The sequence below is a fragment of the Hipposideros armiger genome, unplaced genomic scaffold (assembly GCF_001890085.2).
Source record: "Hipposideros armiger isolate ML-2016 unplaced genomic scaffold, ASM189008v1 scaffold_196, whole genome shotgun sequence".
NCBI lineage: Eukaryota > Metazoa > Chordata > Mammalia > Chiroptera > Hipposideridae > Hipposideros > Hipposideros armiger.
Window position 1 is genome coordinate 42,648 of NW_017731546.1, and position 23,115 is coordinate 65,762.

General features: G+C 32.4%; 1 long non-coding RNA gene across 2 annotated transcripts in view; it reads right to left on the reverse strand.

Annotated features, from left to right (window-relative positions):
* Positions 1 to 3,247: 3,247 nt before the first annotated feature.
* The window catches only part of LOC109388434 (uncharacterized), a 28,820-nt gene continuing 8,952 nt past the window's right edge, over positions 3,248 to 23,115 (reverse strand). Inside the window, exons 1-3 of one of the 2 annotated variants that reach the window (XR_002125217.1) lie at positions 12,670 to 12,900; positions 11,691 to 11,818; positions 3,248 to 3,513 (exon numbers count right to left, since the gene is read on the reverse strand). This is a non-coding gene — a long non-coding RNA (uncharacterized LOC109388434). Of the gene's footprint in view, positions 3,514 to 11,690; positions 11,819 to 12,669; positions 12,901 to 23,115 lie in introns of those variants that run through there. The other variant, XR_002125216.1, reaches the window with a different exon arrangement.

A 23,115-nucleotide genomic window follows, 5' to 3' on the forward strand; every position in this document is an offset into this window, starting at 1 on the left:
AATAGAATATTCCAGAAAGATAAGTAATTAACATCTTGAAAAGTGCTAAAGAGATCAAATGAATAAAATATGAAAATTTCCTATGATGTTTAAGTCTTGTAATTTCCTGGTGATTTTAGCACAAGCTGCTTTTGGTCAATTTATGGGCCAGAAGTTAGACTAGAAAAGATTAAAAAATAGAGAGGTGAAGAAACAAACACAGTCACTTCAAGAAAATTTGGTATATGTATATATACACACACATAATACACACAGTGTGGACTTCTATGGTTTTATAAGAACCAACATAATGAAGAGAGGATTTGAGGCATGATAAGCATGGAGAGTATGTGACGAAGGAAGGAACTTAAAATAATATAGCATGTTAATGAGCATTTAACATTTATAACGGATTTTCCTAGATACAATTTAATTTCTTATACTCCACAAACCAGTAAGGAGTTGGACATGTAGTATCCACCTTTATTTACAGATAAAAAAGCAGACTAACTTTTTTTGCAGAATATTACAAAGTGGATACATATCGAACATGACCACAATTCTTCTGCCTAAAAATCCTGATTTCTTTCAATTATATAATATATTCTCCTATGGAAAGGTGGCAGATACAAATAATGCGTATTCCACAGAGGTATTCTCATAAGAAAATAGAAGCAAAAAATGATAGCACCACAAATGGCTACTTGTCTACTGGGACTAGAAGGATAAAAGTAAACAGCAAGTGCTCTGGAGCCACAATGTCTGCATTCAAATCATGATTCTGCCACCTACTAGCTATGTGATCTTGGGGAGGATACTGAACTTCTCTCTGTGTCTGAGTTTCCTCATTTGTGTGATAGGGATAGTAATTGTGTTCTTGTGATAATCAAGTAAGTTAGTGAAATTAATTGTTATCATGATATGCTTTTTTTCCCCCGACAGGAAATTTTTATCCAAAGTACTAGAGAAAAACATTAAAAAATCAAATTATTTCACTAAAGAAAAGCAAAATTCATTTATGGTTTGTGATTTTCAAGAGTTGCAATGAGGTATAATTTTGATTAATTTGTTGACTATATAGAGATATTGGTAAATTAGAGAATCCAAAATTGACTCTAAAAGTGAGAAAATGGACACTTTATCTTCAAAGTTCATAGAGAATAAATAGAAATAAAAGTTGGATAAATGTGTTTAAGGCATTAAAAAAAAAAGACAATAGGATAAGTTGACTTAAGTTATTCCCAAGGTTTTAGAACCAGACAAACAAAACATGAGGAGAGATTTGGAAATGTAGTGATAAAGTCCCCTTCCCAAATTGCACGTAAGATGAACTAGGTAGTAAAACCTATTATGAAGTTTAAGGCATAAATACTAAAAATACATGAACAACACATGTGACCATCTGACACCCTACAAAATATTTACAACATTATTAATTATATTCCTGAACTGTCTTTCATATCCCTGTGGCAATATTGTAGTTACGTATTTATGCTGTCTAACCCCTTCCCCTTCTCCCTCATCCCCACCCCCCTCCCAACCAGCAACTATCAGTTTTTCCTCTATACCTCTGAGACTGTTTCTATTTACTTTGCTCATTCATTCGGCTTTTTAGGTTCCACATATAAGTGAGATCATATTGTATTTGTCTTTCTCTGACTGACTTATTTCACTTAACATAATGGTCACACGTCTTGTTAGGGAGACCATTTCATGGATGGGGTAGAGGCTTGATCACTGCACTGTACACCTGAAGCTGATGTTGTATAATATTGTATGTCAACTATACGTGAATATATATATATATATATATATATATATATATATATATATATATTGTCAGGGGATGTGGAGTATAGTATGGGAGTGGAGTCAAGGGAATTGTAATAGATAGGTATGATATTGGGGGGGGAGTGGGGCGGCAGATTGGGGGAGGGGGTTGCCACTTTGAGAGGTAAAAAGTATAACTATTGTACTGTGTTGTACAGCTGAAAGTAATTTAAAAATGTTTATTTCACAATAAAGTAAAAAAAATACATGAACAAATTTATTAAGATAAATGTAAATCAATGCCTAATTTTCATTTAAATATAAACAGATTGACCTTAGTTTTCTGAGATGACTTCAACCCATCTCAATGATTTTATGCAGTACTGAACATATTCTGAAATGTATATCTTCTAATCCCAAATCAGTTCGATTGTTAATCTAACATTAGAAAAAACCATTAGTATGATTTGATATTGTTACAATAAGTCAGCATAAAAGTTCATTCAGAATGCTGGATTTAAAGGAATATTTTTTAAATAAAAATGGGTAATTAAAGAAAACAAACGTCATGAAAGCACTCTATAAAATATTTCTATACTATATATACAATCATATGCCCTATGTTACATAGCACTTCACGTTTTATAATTGCAGATGCCTCATCTCATTTGGACCAATAATTATGGTTTAAGGGATTCGATTATCATTTTCAGATGAGGAAATGCAAGTTCCGCCAGGTTATGTTCTGCTTACATCTACACAGATAGGAGAGTCAGAGTTTCAACAGGACAGACCTGAGTGTGATTCCTTCCCATGTTCCTTCTCACAGAATTGTATGGTTATATTTTGGTCTGTTTATGTATTTTGTTTGTTTTTTTTTCTACTAATGTAGCCTGCTAGGCACTAGTTTATGGTGGTAGACTGTCCTAGGAAGCAGGCCTGGCTTCTCTGTCCCGCCTCTGCCACATGCCAACAAGGTGACATCGGAAGGGAGCCTTACTTCACTCACATGTTAAAACAAACAAAACAAAACAACAACAACAAAAAAACACTGTTGGCTAAAGTACTGATATTTGCTAGTATGTTGATAATTTACAGTAGTGAAATAGCAAAATATCTAAGGGATAATCTTGCTTTAGCTATTAACTCTTTCTGCTCAGGCTTAAATGATGTGGAATAGTTCATGGCAAGGTATCTTCTGTCAAATTACAAAGATAAAAAACTTAAATTCCCCTTACAATACTTTGTTAGAGATATTATTGCTTTTATTATCCTGACAATGAAAAGTGCATTCATTCACAGACCATTTCAAAGGCCCAGAGAAATAGGTATAATCAGTGGCAACCACTGTAGAACTCCTGGCCCCCTGAGCAGCACATAATCAGCTTGGGCCCAACAAGGAGAATCAGAACCCAGAAGTCTGAAATGGGATTTTTTTTTTCTCAGAGGTATGCCTGATGGGATGAAAAGGCCATCTCTAAGACATCTCTAACTTTCTGTCACAGCTATTGTTTTCATAAGTGAACTAAGGTCAGGCTTTCTACATCATCTGCACTGATCTCTAACTAGCCAGATTTCTGATGTGCAAAAAGAACCTTGCTCACTAGAACCTGACATGGAGGAAGGAGAAAAGGAGGTGAAAGAAAATCAAAAGGCTGCATTAGCCATTTATGAAGCAAAAAGGGCCAGAATTAACCTTAGATGCTATAGTTTATGGAGTCTGGAGAGTAGGAATTGTTCTTTGATTGCAGGCATCTCTTCTTTCTATAAGAAACAAAATGAAATAATTTAGGAAAAACTTCCCTTCTCCGCTTGTTTTCCCAATGTAGAAAGTTAAACAAATGACCTGTTTGAGCCTACCCAATACTCTAAAAGAATTTTCTCTCTAAACTTTTCTGTTTTCTGTCTTTTTATCTCTCCCTTTCCTTTTCCCTTTATCTCTCCATAAACCTTAACTCAGTTTATTTAAAGATAGCAAAGTGCTTTGAATTTCTCAGAAGAGATATGCCATGTAAATGGGAACAATAGCAAAAAAGTGTGTTTCTCCCTGGGAGCCCCGGTTGTAATATAAGGCAGCAGGTTTTTATAATGATCTATGAAAGACTCTCTTAAACAACATTAAGCATTTAATGGAAAGCCACAAGAGCTTGGGGACAGGCAAGATTTCAGCTGATTGTCTATATTTAATGCATTACACCCTTATAATAAAGGAGGGAAGTAAAAAGAGGGGGGAAAAATCCAGAAAACAAGCCTTACTGTTGTGTTTAATTTAGATTTTTCATTTTCTAAAGATAAAGGCACATTGGCAGTTCTTCCTCTACTTCATTTTTTTTAGAAGAAAGCTACATCATCTGATTGGGAACAGACATTTAACACATACCCCAAACTAGGATAAATTCTCAGAGTTTGGATGGATGTATTCCCAAGTATCATGAAATCAGCTTTGGTAACTGATAAACTGGTGACTATAGCTACCCCAAATTACTCCCTATTGAGTTTAGGGATTAAGGGAAATTAATTGTTCTGGGGCCAAGTTTTAAAATTTACCTATAAGAGGGAAAATTCTTTCTTTTTTGTTAAAACACAGAAGCAATAAGAAGGCTGGTATATAACAATATTTAATTCATATTGTTATGAGGGTGTCACTGATATTGCCCGAGGGATATTTGAGAAGGTCTGGAGACATATTTAAGTGCCACAATTAGAGTGGCGCTGCTCACATTTAGTGCTTCTTGCACCATGGGCGGTGTTGCTCATACAGAAATGCAAAGGACTGCCCCCCACAACATAATAATTATCAATCCCAAATTTCAATAGTACCGAGATTAAGAACCTGTGGCTAAGAGAGTCTACAGACAAATCCAGTTAGCTAAAGGCTCCATAATTTGTCAGACTCTTTTAAATAACAAGATTACCAGATTAATATAAGAATACAAATGTGATTATAACATAAGGTCCTAACACTTTCACCATGATGTCGCCTGGCACTCCTGAAGAGTGAATATTGGGAGCCTGGATATCATAGTTAGAAAAAAGAGTCAATTATAGGTGTTTAACTAAGTTAGAATATCAGAGCCCAATGGAAACTTAGAAGTCATCTAATATAACCTCTATATTCTGCAGATAAGGCGAAATAGAGTTTTAAAATTAAATATGTAATATCACTGAATTAATACGTAGTAGAGCTAGTTTAAAATCAGGCATCCTATTGTCAACTCTCTTCAGTAGCTCAAGAATTACATCATATCCTTTTCTAGAGAGATGTGCCAAACTATTCTTAAATTAAAGGATACTAAAACATATAGAGTACTAAAAGAATACTAAAGAGAAATGTAGAACATTACCATTGGACAAACTTTAACTGTGTGACTTTGGAAAAGGTACTTAACATTTTGAACAATAATATTCTCATCTAAAAATGAGTATGAGGATATTCTGTTGAGAGAATAAAAAAGAAAACACAGCAACACAGGTTGTCATATAAGGTTCAGACTATAGGTGACAACATTATTCACTTGGGTCCCCTATGCATTTTAGAATATGTGACTTCAACATTGTCTGAATGGCACAACTGCCATTATGAATCACAAAAGGCTCATCTACACACATACTCTACGTTTAAATACCAGTTTTTACATCTGGTGAATGTGACTACAGGCATGTTGAGTAACCTCTGACTTATCAATAAAAACATAATCAAGTGTCTAATACTGAAATGAGCATTGACTATTATACAGACTAAATTAGAGCCATAAACACTGCATACTGGGATAGTAATCAAATAGGATTTAGGAATTATAAATAATCTGCAAGAGGGGATTAAGCAAATATAGTGATAATTCTGAAAGCAATAAATTACTCGTAGAATAGGAAATGGACCAAAGTTAGCAGACAAAGGATTTGTGGAAAAATGTAAATAAAAATTACAGAAACCCCACACATGTACATATCAAGTACTTATAAAAGGCCAGATCAAGTTTTCAGAAAATGTTTATCTTCAGACAGAAAATTCTGATTCTATAATTTGTCCTTCTCAAACTATCGTGAACAGTTCAATGAGGCAGTAGAGAGGTGCCATTTCCATCTGCCAGTAACCGAGACACAGATTAATTCACAGTATGTGTAGTAACTCCTTCAGTGATCAGAGAAAAGGTATGCTCATCAGAGATCAAACACATCCATGAAACAACAATAGTATTTACCACAAATTATTTAGGAAAATGTGCATGTATACATATATACATATACATATACATATACATATACATATACATACATACCACTATTTCAAAGACAACAAACTATGTGAGTATAGTAGCAAAATCACAATAACTATACATATAACAATGTTCCATGTGTTTGGAATATCATGATAAAATATTAATTTTGTGTTTATAAAGATCTACATATATTCACATTTATGAAAGAGAATACCTTTTAGGAGCATTTTAAAGAAAAGATCAAAAGTTACTAGATTTGTCGGCAGCAGCAAAAAGCTGCTCACCTAGGAAGAAAATCCTTATCCTTCTCATTGTTTCTCATCTAAAAAAATGAAAATGTTCAAAAAGTTACATTATTTGGCAGGACACAGAACAAAGATTAAAATGTACTAATGATCAATTGATACAAGGTATAAGGAATAAGATGATAGTTGAACACACAAACACACACACACACACACATCTTTTTGTACTTTAGTTGTGTATACGTCAATGTTTGATATCACATAAACTCACAGAGAATATAAAAATAATCCAAGAAGGCTAATGATTCCAATAGTACCTTTTGCTTAATTCATCACTGTGAATCTACCATTACCTAAACACTATGCTGTGATCGTTGTTTACAAGTTGTGATTTAAACATGAGTTTGTTAAATATTATGCACATGTAAAATGATTTGTGTCACAATAAAAGTTTCAAGTTTGAAAAAGATAAGAATTGGTTAGGGAAACTTACTTATTTTAGTAATATAAAATAGAACTTTTATGTAGTTCCTAATGTTAGGAAGATAAAATCATTTAGTGCTTAATATTTCAGGCATTGTGTTAAGCTATTTACTTGATAAAATAGCTTAAATAGTCCTTTTTGAGGATAATAGTATTATCATCTCTTGCTTTCAGAAGGCATAATTGAAGCCCAGAGAGGCTGAGTAAATTTTCTAAGATCACAAGGTTTGTAAGAAGTGGAAATCAGGTCCAGATTATATTGTCTCAAAAGCTGGACCATATTTCTTTTTACAAATCTTATGAGGAAATCTCTATAGCATTTTCTGTCAAAACTCTGACCTGGAGGAGATGGAAGTCAGACTAAAACTGATTCGCTGTTATCATTGAATATTTTCAGTCTCTATTCATACAGAAATTACTATTCTGGAGAAATCATAATTTAGTGATTCCGATGTGAAGTGGAAAAGACAGCCTTTGTTAGACATACAAAAGTTAACCAGGAGGTTATCAGAATGTGAGTTGAAAAATGTGAAATAAAACCACATTTATTATCTTACCTCAAAAAATTGTGATTTCAGAAAATAAGAGATTAATATATTTTTTCATCTTTCCAAATCATTAAGCCACCTTTCATCTGCATTAGTCAATCTTGAGTGGGTTTTGTATTCCCCATCTTAAATGCTAATCTCTGGTATGTAATTTTGTCAAGCAAATTGTAAAACTAAAAAGAAGATACAGAGTGTTTTCATTCAAGTCAATGAACCCCTGTCTTAATAAAATTTCAACATTGCTGTGAGTTTATGCACTACTATACTCACCTAATTCTAGGAAATAGTTGACACAAATTGGGAACTTGTCAGACTCAAAATTTATGACACTTTTAACCTGGATTTTCCTTCAGTCAAATTATAACAGCTGTGAAAATATACCCTTATTCTTAAAGGGCAACTATTTGGGAAATATGGGCTATGATATCATGATTTCTACATAGACACAGCTGCAATTTCTGCCATTTATCAAAGCTCTATCTTCATTATAATAGCATTAATCAGTGACTAGGGATTGGACTACTGAGTTAGAAGTAAAAGCAACATTGTGGCATTCAACTGCTGGAATTTTATGGTATTATCCAGAAAACAGTTTAAAGCAATCTCTAAGTGAACACTTCTCTAATTCTCTCTATAAGAGAGAGAGAGAGGAAGAGAGAGAAAGAGAGACAGAGAGAGAGAGATAGAGAGAGAGATAAGCATCATTTTTAATAAACTTAAAGCAACCTTAATTTATACCTCCAGGGCTAAGTACTAGGTAAATTATATTGTAGTCATACTATAGAATCCTTTGTAAGAGTTAAACAAAATGAAGAAAAAAAATATGCACTAATATAGAAAAACTCTAAAGCATATAATTTACATATAAAAACTTATAGGAATACAAATATGTATATATGTATATAATAATCATATACATAAAATATTAATTCTCTCAGATATATGTCTATTGTATACATATAAACATAAAATGAAAAAAATTCTCTAAGGTGATTTACTTAAGTAAAATCTGTGGGACATGGACTGACAAAATTTGTCTTTATTATTATTGTTTGATTATTTATAAGAATGCATCCATTGAATTTGCATATCTAAAAAATAAGTAAAATAGTGAATTAAAAACATAGTCCTTTCATAAAGTGAACTTAAAGAGTTCTCAACTAGGAAGACTAAGGAGTTTGTAATAAATGTCCAGGTATTCACTGATAACATTAGTTGAAATATTTTTAGACATGTTGAGTTAAAATCTTACATGTGTTCTTTAATGAAGAATGTCTAAAAACTGATATTACAACCTATTGTGGAACAACTTTTGGTCCTTATAAAGCTTATACAAAAATGGGAATTATAAATGAGTACTGGTTGCAAAGTTCAATATAATCTATAAAATAGGCTGTATCAAAAAAATCTATCCATTATTTCCCGATTTCATTGATTTTTAAAAATTTGCCATCCCACCCACAGTGTGCATTGTAGTATTTTACTGACACAAGTGATTGGAATGGGGTGAAGCTCTGAACATAGATGTATGAATCCACAAAATGGGCCATGCCAATCAAGTTTTTTTGTGGCAAAATTTAAGGCCATGCTGAATTATATGAAAAAGTGTCATTAGCACAAAGGTCTATCAAATTCTTCTACAAATATACCTATAATTGACATATATTGCAAGCTTTTCCCCCTTCAAATTTCTTTTGATTTTGAGAGATCCACATTCTTCTAAGAAAGAAATCTCTGTTCCCCTCTTTAAGCTAAATTGTTTCTTGCATCAAAATTTCTGTAAATTTAAATTACCATAAATTAGATTTACCCCAAATTAGAATCAAGGAAAATATTTTGAGGGTGTAAAATAAACGTAGTGATATTTGAACTGAGGAATCTAACAAATGGCACTCAAAATGAAAACTGTCTGTTAGCTCATTTTTTACTTCAATACACTACAGGAATAGACACTTAATTGTAGTTACAACAATTTAAAGGAATGCGATTGAGAAGACTACATTTTTTTTGGTGGAAGATTATTATCTTAGAATTCTTAATTTCCATTTCATTCATTTCATTTTTATCAATATGCGCAAGTCATGAGATGGATTTTGTTTCTATTTAATCATTGCTTATATCAGAATTAGTTCAGAAGATTTTTAAAATATTTTTTTCTTCAACTTGTTTCTTTGTTCAGCATATTGCTCTTGTAGCCCCTGCCTGATATAAAATAGTTTGCATGGCTGCATACTGTGATTCTGTGTCCCAAATATAAAATACCAAATGACAAAAATTAAGAAAAGGAAGTCTTTTTTGTTTAGTGAGCAGCATTCACATAGCCTCTGAATTAATGTTAGCTTTGAAGCTGCATGATGAGCAATAGAGAGTTCTCACCATGATGCTCATTAGCATCTCTTTGTGACTGTAAGAAATAATTTGCACAGTACCAAGTTTAATGATAATCCAAAGCTTCCTTGTTCAGCAATAGCTCTATAACCACAATCAACTCATTTGCTTTTCTTTTGATTGACAAGCAGGGTACAAAGGGGATGCCCATTTTCTTCTTTTCTTCTGTTCCTTCTTGCTAGACAATTAAGTATAAATAGATTGTAGTAACTTGATTTGTTCTTTTCCTGGCACTTGACAATATTTTTTTAGATTGGCTTTATAAACCAGACCTGACTGGTTCTGAAATATGAGGATGAGATTGTCTCACAATAGAGGCATAAAACAGCAAACTTTGTCAAGCTGGTGCATATAATTATAGGACGTCTCCCAAGATCACCTACATCTGTTTTCATCTTTCCTCCCATTTTTATCTTTTCTTCTTGGGTAAAACAATATAGACCTCTGTGTTTCCAATTTTCCTCTCCATACCTACCCTGAATTAATGAGTTTATTACTTGCATCTCATATGATTGTGTACATGGAAACGAGACAATAAAAAATATCTTCAGATAAAATGGGAGAATATGGTACTTGGTAGATAGCAACATTAATATGCAAAAAACACTAATATTTAAAAAGTAAACCATACATAGTTATACAATATGCAAAAAAATACAGTAGCAACAGCAATGATTATGATAACCTAACAAGGAAAGTACAGAGGCCAGTTTATATTTCAAGATAGTACAGTAGGCTTAGGGTGGTCATACATGGTAAGTTGGTGCGGGAGATTCTCAGTTTATGCCTCTTGTCACAACATCCACATTTTAAAATTTAAAACCATATTTATTAACACTACTCAGCATTAAAATAGGGTGGAATAAGTTTGGAAGACCTTGTCTTCTACTCCAGACATTTGACAAGGTTAGAAATACATGCAGCACATGTATAGTGAGCAGTGTTTTCACTTTAATATGGTGTGAAACCCGAAAGAAGATCTGGGCTAATTCATCTCCTGTTTCTAACAATCCACACCTTCCAGTCCTGGGTGGTGTTGGGAGAATAATTTGACACCACTGCCTCTTCCAGACTCTGGTATAAGTGACGATTGTGCTGTGGCATTGTAAGAGATACTTGAAGCCACTAGTCAGTTGCAAGTTAAGGGATTCAAGAGCAACAGAGAGAGTTTATAGGTCAGGGGTTTTAGATATATGTGTGGGAACAAAGAATCTCAAAATTCCTGTCGAGGAAATTTTAAGAAGGAACAAAGTATTGATACCGGCTACGCCAAGGTTGAACCTTAAAACAGTGTTAGCAAAAGAAGCCAAAAGCCAGACACAAACATTGTAGGATTCTATTTATATAAAATGTTCAGAAAAGGCAAACCTATAGAGAGAAAGAGTAGATTAGAAGTTTCCCACACCTAGGGTGGGAACAGTGTGGCTGCAGTTAGGCATGAGTTTTGTTTGTAGAATGATGGAAATGTGCCCAAATTAGATTGCAGTGATGATTGTACAACTCTATAAATTTATTAAAACTCATTAAAACATGAAAAAAACTTATTGAAACATTTAAAATAAGTACACCGAATGTTGTGTAAAATATAACTCAATAAACCTGTTTTAAAATAATCTAAATTTCCTGCTCTAACAGTTTTTTCATTTATTGTGTGTGATAATTGTACAATTATTTGTTTATTTTACTACCTAGTAACTGTATTTTATTTTTTAATAATTGCTTAAATCAGCAATGTGCTATAAAAGGGGGAGTTGAGGAAGTAAGTACATGTTTAATAAAAAGTTGATGACTTTTCACTTCTCAAGAGAGTTGAAAATGAAGTGTAACTTGTCTAAAATATTTGTCAATATTTACTCTCCTCTATGGAGGACATAGCAGTATCACTGAATATGAGAATTGAAGGGCACAAATCTACGGGAGACATACTAGCATCTACTTCAAAAAGTTACAATTGTTTTGTGAATATGTAAATCTGCCGAGAGGGTATATATAAATACATAGCCTTCTGTAATACATAATATCTCCATTTGACTATTCTTTAACATAATTTCACTTACTTTTGATTCCACATTTTCTTGTTCAGGGATGAAAAGTGAAGCACTAAGTGTTCATTTATTGATTCCATTAGTGTCAGAAGAATGTCATAAACAATTAATTGATGCCACATTTTCATCACTTTCAGATTCTGAAAATAAAAAAGCAGCTCATATCAAGATAGTTATATTTTGCTCATCTATCTCATGGAATCTAAGGAAAGCTTTTGGAAGTTCATTGTGTCTAAAGTAAAGCATCTGATATCATTGTAAACGCTGATCTACATTTAGTTAAAACTTAAACAGGAGATAAATTTATTTTTTCAATGATTATGCGATATCAATTTTACTGCAGTGAGTGAAAGTTATTTTTAAGAAACATATAAAAGACAATATACTAAGAAAGAATTATTTTTGTTACGTAATTAATAATTGAAACTAAACAAGTTGTAATATATTACCAACTAAAATAAAACGTGAAAAAGTTCATACATACGTATAGTTTAGTGTATATATATATATATATATATATATATATGGTTTATAAATGAATATATAGAGGAAATACTTTCTATGTATATTAACTATGTGGTAGTCACATGGTTTATACATAGTTATAGTAATTAAGCTACACATTTTTATGGCAAAGCTGAAGTTGAATACAAAAATATTTTAGTATGGAAGTATGTACTTCCTTTCTTTTCTGTCAGTAATCTGATTTTATAAATGTTTGGGTCTTTGAAGAATGACATTGAAAAAGTTGAAAAGAGAAAATGCCTACATTCTTGAGACTAGGAGATCAGAGATCTCATAGATGAAACATTTCAAAAAACTTCTTGCAGACAGTATGGGAACATTTAGACAGATAAACCAAAACCAAAAAAGCTATTTTCTGGAGAACAAAGAGGAAAATGCTGGAGCAGAGATAGAATGACCTGCAGATAAATTGCTAGGCATATGTACAAGGAGTAGGAGCAGCTGGTAATGAAGAAAGAATGCTTACTTGAAGGACTATCTGTGGAAAAGCTACCTCAGTTATCATCCTTGAAAATGTGCACAATACTTGGCAGCCCAGCATATATCCAAGCATAATAAAACTGAGAACTCTTCTCCAAAGAAATTAAGTAATATTTTTGAGGTGGAAACTTGATTTTCTAATGTGGTGATGACATTCCATACTGGGTCCTCTTTTGTACTGTTACACATGATATGGAAGAAACAGCCATCCAATAGTGACATCTAAAAATAAAATGAGGAATCCACATATATTGTAAAGAAAGGTAAAAGAAATCTATAACAACTTTTAATATTAATAATTAAACTATATTTTCATTTATGTGCCAAAATATTTGAGGAAAAACCAAGCATAAAAGAGAATGTGTACTAGAAAGAGAACAGAAAACAAAGATAGGAAGGAAATAACAAAATTAGAAGAAAATGTCTCAGAGCTAAAGGCAGGCTAGAGCTTTCAAATTAAAAGAAAAACTATTAAGTTACATTCATAAAATGGATACTCAGCAGTAAAAAGGAACAGGCTATTGAAATAAACAACATACATGAATCTCAGATGCATTATGCTAGGTGAAAGAATCCAGTCTAAAAAACAACATATTGTATGATTCCATTTACATATAATTCTGATAAAAGTAAATATGTAGGGAGAAGAAACAGATTAGTAGTCACCAGGGATTGGGAGTGAGAGGACATGAATAGAAAAGGGCACAAAGGAAAAGATAAAACAGACCTGGGTGATGTCAGGTACTCTTCTGAAGGCAGCCATTAGTTTGCCAGATAACATACCTTTATCAATATATTGGTAATAACCAAGAGTCTTTAGCACTGGAAACCCAGTACCAGCCATTAAGGGCCACCTAATGACCTGTCTTTGGCCAAAATAACCAACAGACTTGCCAAATACAATTACAGTGCTTTGATGCCATTTGTCAAGTGGGGTTTGGCATCAAGTGATGATGTTTCTCACATATAGACAATTAGGTAAATCTAAACCAAATATAGTTGACCCTGGAATAACATGGGGTTATGGGTGGTGACCCCTAACAGTCATAAGGAAAAGAAGATACATTTACAGTATTTATTTGAAAATAATATTGTGTAGTAATGGACCCACTCAGTTCAAACCCATGTTGTTCAAGGGTCAATTGTAAATTTAGTGAGTCTATGTATTACTCATTTATTGTAGTTTGTAAAAGTAAGACAAACCTCAAAAATTACCATCTGGTCTCCTGGGCTGCTCAAATTCTATGTTTGTGAAAGTCCAGCTATAACAGCTAAATGCCACAATAGGTCCCTGAATGTCATTTTAGTAAAGAGAAAGTATGACATAATAGGGTGGTTAGATTTCTGGTTGTCTGGAATATTGTGATGTTTGTCTTCTAAAAAGTATCATAATCGGTACAAATACTTAGGAAGCCAATTGATCTATTATAAGGAATTAGTACCAAATGAAATAGTGTGGCATCCAGAGGATACACAATTGTCACTTTAATTATTATGTTTTAGCCAAATCATGAGCAAATTTTAAGCAGACGTTGATTCATACCAAGGACTGACTAGTGACATAAAAAGCAGCATTAAAAATTGAGGGCCGGCTGAGTGGCTCAGTTGGTTAAGAGCTCGCTCAAGAGTGTGAGCTCTGAGCAACAGCATCGCCGGTTTGATTCCTGGCCCGAGCTGAGCCGCCGCTGAGCTGCCAACAGGTGGCAGGATAGCTCAGCTAAAAACAAACAAACACAAAAGAATTGAGATCCTATAAGTAACATAGTTTAAAGTAGCCTACCACCAGCCAAAGAAGAAAAAGAGAGCTATGAAACTAAAGAACAAAACAGTGAAGATTAAAGCATGACTATCTGTGGACATGTTCTGTGGACCTTAGGTGGAAGCTCCCAGCATTTCACACAGTCATCTACTTGATCCAAAGTTCTTGGGTGAAGTAAGCTCCTTTCAAAGGTTGTCTGCTTAAGGCAGGGGTGGGGCTTAAGAACCCTCAGCTGTGGTCTCTGTTTAATAAGCACAGTATTTTGAGACATTTATTTGAGAATGTTTTATGTCACTTTAGTTGAGATACATGAATCTAAGGATGAAAACTTACGACATTCACCATGTGCTGGTTGTTTAACAGTACCTGATAAGGTCCTTATACATCAAGGTTCAAAATCAGATTTTTCTGATGTTGCTCCCAGAAAATTCGGTCTCCAGGTTTTAGGTTATGCAAGAATTATTTAAGAGGATGTTGAGGAAAGGTTACACATGCTACTAACGAGTAGACTATGTACTGTGTGAGTCCTTTGGGATATTGAACAAGGTCAGCTTTTAATAAGGCATGGTCTAGGATTAGGGGAGCTATTCCTAGGCACACGGGACACACATTTATAAGTTCATAGGAAAAGCTTCCAAGAACATCTGAGAGAGCTGACCTTAATGCCATTAAAGACAATGCATAAGCCAACTGTGGAATGTCCCTATATAGTATACTACTTGGCTACAGAAAGAAATAAACTATGGATACACATTATAATATAGATTAATCTCAATATAATTATTCTGAATGATAAAAATCCAGATTAAATAGAGTACATAATGTATAATTCAGTTTTTATAAAATTCTAGAAAATTCAAACTGATCTATAGTGGCAGATACCAGACCAGTGGTTTGCTGAGACAAGGGTGGGCTATGTAGAGACAGAAAGGAAAGATTACCATAGGGAATAAGAAAACTTTTGGAGGTGTTTAAAATATTCTTTATACTGACAGTGTAATGGTTTCACAGTGTATGCATACGTGCAAACATTTCAAATTGCATGCTTTAAATATTAATATATGCCACTTATTGTATATTATTATACCTCAGTAAAGCGTTTGTTTTAAAAGCCTTGAAAAAGATATCCATCATCATAATATCATTTAGTTCAATATTATTTTCTCGATTGTAATTGTAAACAGTTTTTAGAAAGAATGCTAGTATATTTAGAAACTTTGAATCTGTAAAAGTTTAAATTTAGTCTTATCTAACCAAGAATGTTATTTCATATAATAAAGCTATAGATAAGATGTAATCTTTAAAATAAAATTATTAACTCATTTCAATTAGTCCAAAATTTTACCTATTTATCAAAAAATTAAATAAATTTCAAAAATACAATTTACAAATCTGATATTCATGAACCAAATTTGAAAGAACCTTTAAATCATCTTGAAAGCTCCTCTTTTATCTTGAAACAAAGCCTTTTCCTTTTATCTTGTAACTATAGTAACAAAAGCTATTATTTCAATTTACTTGTTCACATTTCTTAAAGCAAAAAAATTGTAGCTAATTAACGTTTTCTTACACATTTTTAACTGTTTATCTGAGCTAGATATTCCTAGAGTGTTCACAAAATGACAAAGTGATTGTTTTTTCTGACCAATTTTCCTTTCAAATTTCCAGAGTGAGGGGAAAAAAGATAGAGACAAAAGAAAAAAAGTTCAAAGTCTACTATTAAAAGTTATAGAGTTTCTATGAACTGATATAAAGAAAATGATATAAATGGTGAAAGGAGATTAGATAATACATTTTACTTAATATAATTCACCATTTTAGGTATCTGGAAAAAGAAATATTAAAAGTTTGATTAATTGACAAACGCAGACATATTATGAAGCTAACAACCAGAAAACTGACAGAAGAAATGCTCATAAAAACTTATAAGTATTTGTCTTTAGAGTCTAAAACTGTTGGTGGGTCTTTGTGGCAAGAGACTGTTGCCTTTCTGAACTTCACAGTTTGTTGTTATTGCTGTGCTCATTGCTGCTCTCTAATTTTTGAAGCTAATGTATATAAAATTGTGATGATTTTTTTTAATGAAGGAGAATTATATAAAATATTTACTATTTCACTAAGGCACCTAAATGGAGATATGTTTAAATGGAAATACATTATTATTTTTTTATTTAAACCATTAATTTTATGAAAATGTCAATTCTCCTTACACACACACACACACACACACACACAAAGGGTAGGTAGAGGCCCCCCGAATAACAGATTTTTTTTGTTTGTAAATGTGAATGTGCAACTTATAACAACTTAGCTTTATGAAGAAAAATAGGTATATAAAAATTGCCAGAAGAAATCATGAAGGAAAGTTTTACTGAATAATTATCCAAAATCAACATTAAACACGCACTAATTGAAATGACTTATTGTAGTCATAGGGATAGAGGAAAGGATCAGCCCGTTATCATAGAAAAGCAGAGATAATAAAAAATGTAGTGAATATGTATATATTCAACTTGCATTATAAATTATTGCAGAAAAAGAGTACTGCTTACTAAATGTTGTAATAACTTTCTAACTTTTATTAAATAAATGAGATTGGATTACTCGCTTTCCTATTATAACAAAAAAGTTCATCATACAATACTATGTTTTACACCTGAAACTAACAAAATATTGTAAATCAATTATACTTTAATTAAAAAAGAATTCAAGTGGATCTCTAAAGTGGATCTCAATATTCTAAATTTAAAGGAATAAAAACATAAAAGTACTAAAATAATATAATAGATTTACACACACAGACACATTCTCTCTCTCTCTCTCTCTCTCTCTCTCTCTCTCTCTCTCACCCACACACACACACACACACACACACACACACACACACACTTGATTTTAGAGTGGGGAGACTTTCATAAACCTGAAATAAAATTCAAGAATAATCACTTTGTTTCTGGACATTTTTTTACAACTGTTATATAATAAAATACACTCTGAAGTAAAATAAAAGAAAGCCCAGAAAAAAATTGCAAAATGTATGACAGTAATGATTTCCATAGGTTATTTATATATCATAAAAATGAGCAAACTGATAAAAGAAAAAAATAACTAATAAAAAAGTACTCAAAGGATATGAAAGATATATAGAAAAATGTCTTAGAAATATTTTTTATTTATTTTACTACAGATATTTCAAAAGCAATTCACTTAGAATTTTGGCAAAGATAAATATTATAATATTAAGTTCAATCTTTTGATGTAGCCAATATTCAGCCATTTAAAGCTATAAATCTGCAATTTTATAGGGTTCAACTTAAACATCATTGGTTTTGGAATATCATGGTTACAGATACTCTCACACTTTTTAACTAAATTGAATAAATGGTTTGAAAAAATGGTCAATATCTATTAAAACTGAAATTAAGTTATGGGAATAGGTCTGCTCTTTTATATATTCACTGATATTAATTACAACATTTTTTTATACAAGTGAAAACAATTTTGAGGAAAATTTAATAAATGTCACTAACAGAAACATTATCTTGTTTAAAAGAATGAGCTAAATTTGTACATATTGATATACAAAATCTGCAAAGAATATAAATGTAAAATGACACAGGACCCTTTGCTTCATATATGTAGACATACCCATTTGCCTGGAGAGGCTTTGAAATGGACAAAAATTATATAAAATAAGCAGTTGATGATTTCTGCCTTTGCTGCATAGGACTGATGGCTTGTATTCTAAGGGAGAATTATTTTTCATCCTAAATTATTTTGCACTCTTCAATATTTTAATGTTTATACATTATTTTCATAACTTTAAAGCTGAAATTTTAGAAAATGTTATTTTTATTAAAATGAGATTTCTGCAATACCTAAAATATTCATGTTATCCCCAATGCTGCATCCTCCAACTCTGTACCTTCCAGCTCTGCTGTTACTTCCTTCCAGGCAACTTCTATTCCCTAACCCAACTTTCAAGCCAAAGAAAACCACATTGTGATATTCAGAGCTGTAACTCTTGCAACTAAAGTAGGTTTTAGGATATCATTTATACTCAACAAAACATCAAGTGGTGTTAAACTAATTCTGAACAAAATGTAGATAAAATATATGAAATATAACCTGAAAGAGGAAATGAGAAAAGATAGAAGAAACCAAATATTTCATTTGTCAAATTCATAATTTTGACTATGACCTGACTTTGTCCTTAATTGCCAAAGTAGGGCTTTTGCAGCTTTCAGATTAAAAGATAGTAGTGACATCAGCATGAAAGGGTCTTCAAGGATATGTCCAGTGATATATCCTATCAAGTGTTGCAAAATAATGCAAAGATTACCTCTGATAATCTTTTTCTCAGAACATTACTGCCGTCCTAATGGAAAGTAGAGAGCCTGGTTTAATAAAAATCTAGGTTATTTTAAAAAGAAATCCAGGCTCTGCTGGAAAGAAATACCCGGTATAAAGGAGTAGGAAGTAGCCTTTAGCGTATAATTTAAGACCTTCAGCTATAATTTATGTCACTTCAGCAAAGCCATTATTCCATAATCTAAATTTCGTCCTTTTTGTTTTACAGGAAGATTGAAATTGAAATTAATACATTAATGTAGAAGCATGATGAACTGCCTGTCAGTGAGATTTGCTTGTACTTTTATAAAGTTCAATATCTAGTTCTTCTTGGCTACTATGAGCCATTTTCATTGAAATCATTTGTGGCATTAGAGGGAAAGAAAGGGTAGTATAGGATTATCTTAGTAGTATATGAAATTTCATCTAGGTTCACATAATATCTTGTGCAACCTATAGCCTACAATTTTATGTTCACATCCATATCATTTATTACCCAATAATAAGAAGGCTAAATGGAAAATAATGGATGTAACAAACAAGTAAAAGAACAGTTCTGAGGCTAAAAGAAGTTCATTACTAACTTGGATACAGGTACTTTGATGCTGCAAACTCATATCACATTTAGTTTTATTAAAGTCAATATTGAATATCTTACAACCATTTACTTTTTCAAGATATTATAGTTGTTCTCCATAGACTTAAAGATCAAACTTTTATTGTTATTCAACTTATGATCTTTCCCTCTATAATATTTACTTTACAGATGTTATGTCTCAGTCTTTTGATCAAATAAATGTGAAAACAGTAACTTCACAAGGTTTTAGCTGTGCAATTCTTAATATGGGGTATAACTCCTAGTACTTTTTCTTTATTAAGTTATAGCTAGTTAGGAAATGTAAGATGTTTTATGACTGGAAACCAAGGCAGGGGAAATCATTTAGGTTTCTATTTTCTCATTAAAAAAATTAATTGGCAACTCTTGCCAAATTTATCTTCTGATGGTTCTGTGAAGATAAAATAGGATGAGTATTTAAAAGTACATATAAACTGTACAGACATCTAAATACTAGCATGTACATAAACTTTAAAATTGTTAAAAATTGTTATCATCATTTAGGGTAATTGTTTGCAAAAATAACATCATCTTTCTTTGCCTTCCTCCATTCTTCTGATTTTCATTCATTCTCATTACAATTTCCTTTTCTTACCTTTCTCCTGAACTAAACAACAATCCCAACAAAGTTCCCATTTATCCTATCCTTACAGTAGCACTGTTGCTTAATCTCTTATTAGTCATTTTGCTCAGCTATGGACTTTTATTGGTAGCTGGGTTTCAAGCTTTGACTTTCCATTTACTACTCTGTCCAAATCCAAGACTAAGTTTCCCAAAGCCAAGCTATTGGGTTGTTGGAAAAGTCATGATGCATTTTTGCAATGAAAAACAGAGAAAAAATACGTCATGACTTTTCCGACAACCCAATAATATCAGTCTTTCTCTAAGAATTTCTTGACAAGATTACAAGACGGAGGTACAATGCAGACATTAACATGAAACTACAACTGGATGTGCCTTCTGTATTGTGCCATGGACACATCTCTTCTTGCTGCATCGCTCACATAGTTCCTCCCCTCCTTTACAGGACTGAGGACAATTATACCCAGCCTCTCACTGAAGTGGTTCATGTATTTACTCTCCAGAATTCAGGAGCAAAGGGAGAAAAACACAGGTCCCTCAACTTATTAAAATATTTCTTAAAAGCGATCTGATCATTTACCACCTGCGGCAGAGCCATCCCAGCCATTGATTTTCCCAGTCCACATTGGGTAGCTATAGAAACAGGAACTTGGAAGATGGGCATTAAGTTAAACAGGGGTTAAACTGCTTTAAGGAACATAAATAGCTCCACATATACATTAAAAATGTAGTTCCCATCTCCGCTCCTGAGATTTCTTGCAACAGAATGTTTAGAATGATAATAATGATGATAAAATAATGGTGATGTTAGTGACAATTCTTCTCAATTAATATACATTATAGTGTGAAGATGAGATCACAACATTTTTGAGCATTATTATGTTGGTGATACTAGATTTGAAACTTACACTGCCTATGACACTTTGCTGCCCGAATTATATAAGATCTGCTATTTCCCAGATTGATTGACAATGCAAATGTCCATATGTATAGTTGGGACTTTACCTGCTACCAACAGAGATGTATCCTTGTCCTTGTATCTACTTGGGACATAGTAAAGGGAATAACAATCCAACATCAGTACGTTTCCCAATGTAAGGAATATTCAGGATCACACACCCCATTCCGCATTGAATGTTGAATGTCACTTTTTTACAGTGGTTCTTCTGAAATGAGATGAAGTTTATTCCAGTCTTGTAATTGGTTTATCAAAAGAAGTAAGAAAATATTTCCACAAAAAAATTGAATAGGGTTTATAGGTTGTAAATATTGAGAAATAAAACCCTTTCTCATCACTGGCCACAATGCAATGCACATAGTTTACAATGATACTTAGCATCTTAGCCTAGGTCATGTATATTTTGATTAACAAATTTTTCAGAGTTTTGCTCAGTGACAGGTGGCTGGGCTTTTGCTTACATTTGCAGGCATCTAATCTTCCCAAAGATGGGAATAACCATCATTTGTACCATTCCCATTTATCTTTCTGTGTCTCTGTCTTTCTCACTATCTGTTTACCTATGGTTAACCTTATGTGGCTTAGCCCTAGTATTCAATTACTGGTAAAATCTGTGAAAAGAAAGTGATATATTAAAAAATCAAATATAATAATAATAGAGTAAAATATAAGATCTAATTAATTATCAAAGTTCTTCTGTAGCAGTAATAAAGGACAACTCCTATTTTTATTCTAGGAGACATAACAGTCATGTTCACATCTGATATTACAAAAGAATGTCCCAAGTATGAAATTAGCATGCAATGTGAAAAGTAGTTACCCCATGCAGATGAGAATTGTTAAAATGTGACCTGGGAATTTCTATCTATGGGAATGCTGTTTTAAAATATTAATCTCTTAACTCAAACTCAAGGTGATGTAGACCAATTTTTAACCTTGTACATTAATCTTGAGCAACTCAGTGTTTGCCTGAAATAAGAAATGTACAACTAAAATAAAAGCCTATATTATGACAACTCATAAAATTAGACTCCCATTTTTATGTATATATTATATGCCTCTGTTGTTTTTCAGTCTTTCTAATCTTTTGGCATTAAACATATCTTTGGTGGTTAGTTATAAATTATTAATGGTCAGTGATATATAATGGGGAAGACTCATGGGATAAATCCTAAAATAAATATTAAAAAAATGCATGATTTTTTGATAGTAATAATGTCATTGAGGCCCATAGGCAATGAGACTTTATTTAACTAAATATACATATATATGTAATATATATTATACACACACATATATATACATAATATATAAATATGTTTAATATACAGAGGGTGCCAAAAAATTTACACACATTTTAAGAAAGGGAAAAACTATTAAAATTGTAATACTCAATATATACCAATAACAAAAAGATGAATACAAGTTTGACTTCTGCAATTACAAGAGGTGCTCAAAGTGGTTACCATCAGCATCCAGAGACTTCTGATTACGGCAAACTACTGCTTGAGATGTTGACCAAAGTGTCCATTTGTCTACAGTTTTTGGCATCCCTGGTATATTATTACAATTTTAATACAGTTTTTCCTTTCTTAAAATGTGTATACATTTTTTGGCATCCTCTGTATATCTTATTGATTCAATTCTCTGGAGAACCCTGACTGGGGCTCTTTGTGTACTCTCTACCCCAGGAAGAACTTCAACCTGAACTCAGCTTCCCACCCTTAGTCCTGCTTATTTATGACAGCTGAGTCAAGCAGTGCAGAGAAAACCTAGTTTAGTCTTTCCTCCAACAAACTGAAACCTACCCTGTCCACTCAGAATTACACAAATTATATCCTCATTGGCATCTATACTGACCAATCAGAGCTGCATAATTTGGATTCCTCATTTACATAAAATGGAACTAACTTGGAACATTGACAGGAACTTGCACGATACAGGCAGTCTCCCTGTTTTGTCGGTGGAACACAATTTAGATTGTTACCTGTATCTGTGTGTCCCGGGCTGCAGCTCATTTTGCTCAAGTAAATACTTATTATTTTTTTATTAAAGTCTAAAAATAATTTTGGTTTGCATGTTGTAGAATTCAAATGCATATTTCCCCATTTTTCTCATATTATGAATGTATAAAAGATTTTCTTGTAAGAGACTAAAATTAAGTAAG